We start from the raw sequence: 9674 nt of genomic DNA, 5'->3' as shown, positions 1-9674 counted from the left end.
CCTTGAAGGCGGTGATAAGAAACAGGGAAGCGAGCATGGAAGTGAAAAAGTTATTACATGACAGTATTGTGATACCAACTCAAACGTATGGAAGTGAAGCTTGGAGGTTGTTGGAGGGATACAAGTCAAGAGTGAGAGCAGTGGAAATTAGTTATTTGAGAGGAGCCTGTGGAGTCACATGGAGAGACAGACTGACGAATGAGGAAGTGAAGGAGCGTTGTGGTGTGGATGTGGATGTGATAGGAAGCGTTAGGAGAAACTTACTGAGGTGGTTTGGCCATGTGGAGAGGATGGAGAGAGAGAGATTGACAAGGAGAGTGTATGTGGGTGAGGTGGAGGAGGAGAGAGAGAGGGGAAGGCCAAGGATGAGATGGAGGGATGGAGTGGAGAGGTATATGAGAGAGGGGTGTATGAACTGGGAGCAGGGCAGTGAAATGGCGGGGGACAGGGTGACGTGGAGGCGATTTGTTTGTGGCCATCCCGTATGGGATTAAGATGTCTGGCAATAGATAGATAGATAGATAGACTTTAAATACATAGACTGCCCTTTTTACTGGCTATCATGTTTATATCTCTCATACAAATGCCATGCAACCCATCTTTAGTTGACGAACGTTTCTTGGCTGTGAGAAAGAAAATACCAACTCAAATTACGGTGCAAAGTGATTTGGGCAAAACCTTAGATATATTCCTTGATCCGACCCTCCTCTGAGTCACAGTATCTTCACCGTTAACATTAAGAAGCCATTTTTTTCGATTCACCATTTTGTTATTTATCCTAGTATTACAAGAAAAAAAATATGAATAGTTTCTAAATAAAGCGATGAACAAAATTCGTTGTCTCCTAAATCATCATCTTTTTTTATATTCTTTTGCCTGCCTATTCATAAGTTAGTCGTTTGGTAAGCATGGTATATACTGAAGTTATTTTGGGTATACTTTTTTGTGTAGCCATCTACTTTATTCATTTATCCAAACTCTCTCTCTCTCTCTCTCTCTCTCTCTCTCTCTCTGCCATACTCCTTCCCCAAGCTAAATGAAAAAAAAAAAAAAAAATCCAACATTAAATGATAATCCACTCACCATGGAAGGTCGGCAAACGTTTCACACAAAATTAAGCTACACATCGCTATGGTGATCGTCGCGGCTCTAGTACTTTATTCCAGTACGCCAGACGGTCTTCTTCAGCTGATAGTGGGTCATAGGAGTCTGAGTTAATGCTACATTTCATATCTGTATAACGCCATTATCAAATTCGAAACAAAGTTCGGACAGTTCAGTAGTTTACCCTTGCATAGGTTGCTGATTTCGTTTTCTTTGATTACTGTTAAAAATTTTGTTTTCTGTTATGTGATCCAGGGGTATCCTAGACGTTTTCGGGTGCTTATGGGTACCCTTACTTGTAAGCTTATGGGTTTGTCTGTCTGCAACCCTACCTACCCAGCTGCTTTGCATACTTGTTTTCCGACCTACCCACATACCAACTTATCGACTTATTATTATTTCAGTGTCACCAGACAGTTTTACTTAGCACTTTATCAACACCTTGGTTTGAAGGGGTTGGGAAGGGGCAATGGATCTGACCAGTTATATCAGTGCCACCTCATGAAGGCATCTCAGTGACACCTTGAAGTGAAGGAGTTAGGAATAGGCAACTTCACCGCCTGGTTGCATCAATGCCACCACGTGATGGCACCTTGTAGTGATGGGGTTAATTCAATATTTTATGATCAAATTTTTTTCCTAACATTACCAAGGATGAGATAGAGGGATGAAGTGGAGAAATACATGAGGGAGGGGGTGAGTTGGAGGGAGGGCAGCCAAACAGTACAGGACACAGCTATGTGGAACTGATTTTTTTGTTTTTGGTAACCCCTCATGGGATTAAGGCATCTGGCAATAGATAGATAGATATATAGACAAGAATCACCTTAAGCTGTGTAATGTGTTCACAGTAATGGTACATGACAATCTCATATTACCCCTCTTGGAGTGTATCAGTTTACATCCCTTGACTGCATTATTTAAGAGGAGCCTGTGGAGTCACACGGAGAGACAGGCTGACAAATGAGGATATAAAGGAGCGTTGTGGTGTGGATGTGGTTGTGATATGAAGCATTAGGAGAAACACACTGAGGTGGTTTGGTCATGTGGAGAGGATGGAGGGTGAGAGACTGATGAGGAGAGTGTATGTGAGTGAGGTGGAGGGGGGAAGAGGGAGCGGGAGGCCGAGGATGAGATAGAGGGATAGGGTGGAGAGGTATATGAGAGAAGGGGGGGGGGTGAGTTGGGAGCAGGGCAGTGAAATGGCGGGGAACAGGGCGACTTGGAGGAGATTTGTTTGTGGCCACCCCAAACGGGATTGAGGCGTCTGGCAATAGATAGATAGATAGACTGCATTACATGTGTAGTATAGTACTGTACTTGAAACATTAGTAGCAAAAAATGCCCCTTTAGAGTTTGGGTGCTCAAGGCTAGACAGTTGTAGTCCAGAACATCAAAAGGTGGGGTATTAGCCTATGCCCCTAGTAGTGTTTTACATGGTAGAAAAACCTGTTGTCACCTCCATGGCTCAGACTATAGGTGTAGGCCACAGTCCTGTCTGACACAGAGGTAGCCAGTGCCACCCACACCACCCCTCTGGTTGCATCACTGTTTGATACTAAATGTTGATTATGATCATGTGGATGTGTCAGAAATGTGAGAAGGACCTTGAAGTGGAATGACCAGAGTATCAGTGGAACATGATTATGCTTAGGCTAATGATGCAATGGCCAGAATATCCAGTACACTGTACCTTGTAGTATGAGAAAGCTAGTTTATTTTTATCTCAAGACTTTTTTTGATACAAGTTAGGGGAACTTTGTGACCTGGATGGATCACATTCATACTTGAATTAACTCACTCACTCTGTCTTCCTTAATGTGGAAAAAAAATGTTGTTTTGCAGTAGTAAGAAGGAAATAAGATCTTCAACCTGGCAGGGTCACCTGTATACCTTGTACTAAATTAATTTGCCCTGAAAAGGTTACCTGTATGTAGTAAGAAATAAACACTGTAAGATGTTCCTGGGATGAAGGAGTAAATCAAAATGGCATTATGTTGATTATATTGAATAGGCCAGAATATTAACTCCATATATTGTCTTTGTTAATCTTGCTATCTCCAGTTCATTTTACTTAGGTTAAGGGAATGTTTTTTATCTGTGGGGCTCTTCAGTGTAAAATATCCCCGCTAAGTTGATTATAACTGCCTGTAAATACCAAGAAAGAACTGAAGCCTGAATTCTCATCAGGTAAGGCAGCACCCTAACATTTCTGTTTTTGGACATGGCTGGTTAGTATCCTTTTGTACATTATCAGTGCAGAGTGTGGCAGTGTTATAAAGCTTTATATAACACAGAATAGGACAGTAAAGTGTAATAAGCAAAATAATCACTTAGGAAAAGTTGTTAGAGAGCTTCCCTAACCAACAAGAGAGACACCTGACAACATCGTTTGTATTGTGAGGCCAGCTCATTGTGTTGGTTTGGGTGTGTGACAATGAGAGTAGGAAATTATAAATGATGCAGGGTAGACATGGATAACTCTGAGCCATCCCCACAGCACACAAAAAACCACCTAGCAGAGTGGATGAAGTGCATTATATAGGAACCACCATGTATAATATGATTCTGGTTTGTGGGGTAAATTAAAATAGCATTAGGGTGACTGTAGATGATGTAGCAAGAGTATTAATGCCTTTACTTCAATGACATATTTTAAATTGCACTTTGGTTTACATCACATCAATTAAATTAAGACTGGATGAGTTTGTGATGTGGAAGAGGTTATTATTATCTGTATCTAACCCCTCCACATAGTTGCATCTCCTGTATACTAAATACAATCATATGGAGGTGGCAGGAATATAGTAAATGTCCTTGATTTGACAGAGTTAGTGTAATACTGTACATTACGCAAGTCTTCCAGTAAGTGAACATTACTCATTCTGCTGTACCTTTCATTCATACTGATACTGGACAGTTTTGCTTTGGTGAAAAGAGCATCCAAGTAGGAAAGGGGCTAATGAAGGCTGTATTCAACCCCTTGTTGTAGAATTACCACCTGAACAGGGAATAAAATCATCTGAAGGTAGCATAAAATTATGTACATTTGGGGGTTCAAGAGTCTATGTAAAGATGATGGTGATGATGATAACTATACTCCATTCCATGTACTGCCTTAGCTCAAGGATGTATATTATTTATGCTGCTGCTATATGATTTCATACCTACATATATACATACATCTAATCCTGTGGTGCTGCATTAGGAGCATAGGAGCCCGGGACTAGGCAAGTTGGTCCTGACATTTAAGATGAGAGTTACCAGCCTTACACATCCCTTAGTAGCACTATGTGAGCAATAAACTCCAACCATCTCTTGGATATAAACCTACACAGGCTCAATCTGGTTGGAGTGCCATAATTACCCACTAAACCACCAGGCATTATAGTGTGGTTATATGGTTACCACCCAGCATAGTAAATGGTTTCGTGGTGTACAGGAAACCTTTTGGCTTGTCACCCAGTGTAGAGTCACCCATAAACAGAAGGAAGAGGAAAGAAAGAAGGAAAGAAATTCAGGTGAAAAAAAGCATTAACTTAGGGAAAAGGTTAATGGAGACTCTATCTTACCCACCTACAATTAGAAAAGTCACTCCAGTGCTGAATAAAATCATCAGGATATAACAAGAATAAAATGCAGGTAGATCACTAGGTTTTCTTAGTAAGGTTGATGTTGTATTTTCTGAATGAGGTTAATGTTGTATTTCCTAAGTGAGGTTAATGTATTTTCTAAGTAATCATGTACAGTATGCTCTTGTAAGTACCAGTACAATCATGCATACAGTAAGTTCATTATGCCACCTTTTTGAATGTTCATTTTTGCCGGCAATTTCCTCTACAGAGAGTATAGAAGACCAAAGCCGGTATTCTCAGTGGATAAGGAAGAGCCCTAACACCTTTTCCCAAGTGATCTGTTCTGTTTATTACACCTTGCTGTCTTCTTCTACTTTGCATAAGTCCTTCCAACATTGCCATAGTGTACACAGATAATGTACAAAAGGATATTACCTACCATATCCAAAAATAAGTCACTAAGGAAGAGGTGTTAGGGAGTTTCCTTGACCAGTGTGAATTCAGGCCCAGAGAGTGCAACTTGTTAAGTACACCACAGTCCAGAACATTGAAGGAAAGGAGACCAACCAGTTCCTCTCCTCATGTTTTGCATGATTGAAAAACCTCCGGCCACCTTTGGAACCTGAAACATTAAATACATGTTTTCTGTTAAAGTTACATTGGTACCTGTTATGCAGATTGGCCTGTTTATCTCAATTAATGATATGAATTGTATGTATAAAGTGTTTATGAACAAATCCATGACACAGTATAAACTTATTGATAAAAAAATATAGAACTTTAGTGCCATATTTTGATACAAGTAAGTTGATCAGTCATGTCTTGATCAGTCATGTATTAAAATATTGCTAATCTTTATAACAAATTACACTCAGTATGTTAATGTCAGTAAACCATTCATTGAGCTGTTTCTATGAATTTTTATTCAGTCATACATGTTACAGTATACCTGTACAGGTACTTGTGAATGTAACATCTGTTTCATTCCATGTGAAAAATGGCTGAATATCTATTCTAATAAGCTCTGTGTCTGTACTTTTTATTACCCATCTCTTCCTGGTGGTAGGTGTGGGTACTCATCCGCTCACTCAGTGTAGTACTGCCTTTAGGTGACTCTACACTGAATGACAAGCGTAATGGTTTCCTATAACCCAAGAAACCATTTACAATGCTAGGTGGTAAACTTAGAGCCAAACAGGGTGATGTGGAGCCTGCTATGGTGTCCATGTTACTCAGGTGGAGAGATACAAACGCATTGTCCATCCAGGAACCAAATCTCCACACTGTTCCCCACACTGTACCCCACACTGTATTGTGGTGAGGTGCTGTCTGCCACAAGGAACATGAGTTCACTGCACAGAACAGTTCTGCTGGGGATGTTTGCCTGTGGTTGATGGGGTTTCTATCCCAGACATATCAGTACTGCTACTGCTGTACTTCTACTGCTACTGTTATACTAATCTCCTCTTGTCGTACTTCCCTCTGTTTCCCATCTCAAAAACTCACTTCTAAACCCTGTTTCCCCATTTTTCAGTGTCCCATCCCTCAGTTTGCCTCTGTCTTGTCTCATTTTGCCTCATGTTGTCATAATCTCTCCCAGTCTTCTTGCTTCCACCAGACTATTTTATTTATGTGAGGAAGAACCATGTATGTGTTTAAGATTTGTGCTCCTCAGTTTCATTCTAAAGATGGTGGGTGGTGGTGACCATCATCCATTCACTTGATGTAGTACTGCCCCCTTCTTCCTTCACCTTTATCTTTATCTTTTTTTTTTTTTTTCTTTTTTTTTTCTTTTTTTTTTCCCCCATCCTTCCTGTCATATTTTATTACTCTTCTTTTCCAGTTCAGGGGACTCTACATTGAGTGATTAATCTAATAGTTTCCTGCAATCCAGGAAACCTATCCATGCCTCCCCTCGTGCTGCATGGGCATCTGGTAGCACTCATGACTGGAATGTCACTCAGCCATATTGCAGAACTTCTGCGTATCAGAATTCTTTCATTCCCCAAACTGCATCTCTGGAACTCGCTTCCCCAGATTTGCTTCCCTCCAAATTTCAACCCACAGCTGTTCAAATCTAACTGTTACAGATATTTTATGAATAGAGGACACCAGTAATCTGGTGTATGGATTATTTTTTTTATTCATTTGTTTTTCCTTCCTCTGTTCTGTTATTTAAAAAAAAAAAAAAAAATGTGACATGTAATGGCAGGGATGTTGTACATTCACGCAGGCTGTTGCATCATAATGTTTGCCTCCTATCAAGATATCCTCTAACAGGGAGGACTTTGGTTTCAAAATGTGAGCTGTGAGAATGGTATTGGTACAGCCACTGATGAGCATAGAGCATAGTTCTGTTTGGCATGCAAGGTGCTGCAGTGGGTATTAAATAGGATGGAGGCAGTGCTGGGAGACAAAGGACATTGCTGGTCTGATATATTGTTTGTAGAGAGGGGAGATTGTTCCTTTTTGTTGCCTAAAGTCTGTCCCTATAACCCCTTTCAGCTCGGTAGTCCAATGTGGTAAGACTTGGGGGTTGATTTGACTGTAACCAAGAAGACTTCTTACTCTGACTTGGCCAGAAGTAGCCGTCTCCATGAATTCAGAGTTGTAACAATAATTAACACTAGAACACTTTGATTGTCACAGGGAAGTGCTATGGAAAGGATTTATAGTAGTAGTGTTGCATTTACCACTAAGCACTATGAAATAAGCTATGAAAAAACAATACAACTATTAACCAAGGAGACTCGTTCCTCCATAGGTAATGTACGAGTAAAATTTACTGACTTTTATGCAACTTATTAAAAGTGGTAATGAATCTCCTCGGTTACTAGCGAAGCTGAGGTGCAAATGAGATTTTATTAGAGACAGAGATAAGTAAAGGTAAAATGAAAGAAGACCAAAGGAAGGAAGGATTGAGGGAATGAAAGATGGAACAGGTAAGGGGGAGGGAATAGGAAGGGAGGTAGGAAAGACAGAAGAGAAAGGAAGTTAATAAATGAAGATGGAAAGGAAGGAGGTAGGCAATGTGACTTAAAAGAGGGTAGGTATATGAGAAGGGAGGGAGGGAAATAAAAGAAACACGAAAGAAGGAATGAAAAGAAGGAAGGAAGGAAAGAAGAAGAGAAGCAAGGAGGGGGAAGGAAAGAAGAAGAAAAGCAAGGAGGGGGAAGGAAAGAAGAAGAGAAGCAAGGAGGGGGAAGGAAAGAAGAAGAGAAGCAAGGAGGGGGAAGGAAAGAAGAAGAGAAGCAAGGAGAGGGAAGGAAAAGAAACGAAGGCAAGAAAGAAAAGTAAGAAGGGATAGAGGCTGGAAGGAGCTAAGGAAAGATGAAAGGGAGAAAGAAATCTGAAGTGATGGCAGGGAGGGAGGAAGGAAGAACAGTAAGGAATGAAGGAGATGTAAAGGGAAATGGAAAGAATGAATGGGAATGAACAAATGAAGATGGGAAGAAGTGTTCCGAGACAATTCGCCGTCAAGTCAATTCCCCGTCAAAACATGGACGCTTCCCCGTCAGGACTGGACAATTCCTCGTCATTCTCTTTAGTTATTAATAATTAATCAATACTTTAATAACTATATTTCTGGGGGATCCATCAAAGTCTATGTTCAATAGCGTAGGCTTTGGATATTATTTATTAGTTGCACCTTTGGCCAATAATTAACTTGTTTCTTCATCGCTGCAGCCACCTTTGAATTATAATCTAGCCTCACCCATAACTGTCTTCATTAATGTCTTGCTATTGTTGTGACGGAGAATTGACTTGACGGCAAATTGTCCCGAAACCAGAAGAAGTAAGCGCTGAGAGGCATGGAGAGAGGTAGGGTCGTTCGCCTTCAGTTTTATCAATGATGTAACTTAGTACAAAACAACATAAGAAAATTAATTGGAAGTCTTCAGAACCATAAAGGTACTAAAAGTAACGCTGCATACGAAAAAAAAGATAGACAACTTATTGTATATTACGATTTGTATAACGGTGAAGATGGTTTGCGTTGTCTTAACTCCATATTATAAAACCAAAAAAAAGTAGCCTGGACCAAGAATAAATAAAAACAGAAATAAAATATATATACTTCTTTTGATATCTTTATTAAGAGCAGTCAGTTAAACTATAATATATTTTCTCCAAAGCGGCTAGAAAATAATTTTTGATACGTAAACTTGAGCGAACGTTTTGTGGCGTCCTTGTACATCTTTTCGGGCTAAATAATTGTTTATTTTCTGGACACCGAAGGCTTAATTTTTAAAGTGAGTATTTCAGTTGTTATCCATATGTTTGTTATCCATATGTCTGTAAGATTAAGTACAAGTAGTTAGAATATATATAGAAAAGAGTGATTGGTGGAATAATGACTGATTGTGTATATAGGGTGGCTGGGCCAGGGAATCCAAAATTCTTGTTTTACATGAAAGCTGTAGTACTGGTGAGGATTTCCTTCATGTGGTGGCACCGATATGACCAGGTGGTGGAGCTGCTTGGTTATTCAAACGTCTTTCAGCTCCATACCCCTAAAAGGAGGATGGTGGAGGGCAATTGCTATAGGTCCCAAGGTATCTAATGGAAGGCCGTGGTCCCAGAGCAGTCTCATATGAATGTTAAGTTGGTGGACTGCAGGCTGAATTAAGCTGCCTTCTCCTGCAGCCAACCATCCTTCACGTAGAGGATGAGGAAGGAGCTGGGGGTCGTTTGTATATCTAGGCAGTGGTTTTGCTCAGCTGTATTGGTGCCACCACATGAAGGCACATCTGATTACAACCACTAGGGTGTGTAGGAATATAATTACAAGTCCACTCTTTTTTTTTTTTTCTTTTTTTTCTTTTTTTTTTTTATGAAACTGCAGGAGAGCTCCCATGCGTAAAATTTACGATTTTTTTTTCTCAACAAACCATAAAGTAATTATCATTGTTTATCGATCTAGCTATAGCCAGACGCCTTAATCCTGTAAGGGATGGTCACAAACAAATCACCTGCATTTCGCCAGGTCCCCTA

The sequence above is a fragment of the Coenobita brevimanus genome, chromosome 112 (assembly GCF_032717465.1).
Source record: "Coenobita brevimanus isolate Jiangsu-jjx chromosome 112, ASM3271746v2, whole genome shotgun sequence".
Lineage (NCBI taxonomy): Eukaryota > Metazoa > Arthropoda > Malacostraca > Decapoda > Coenobitidae > Coenobita > Coenobita brevimanus.
Note: the sequence above shows the minus strand (reverse complement) of the source record.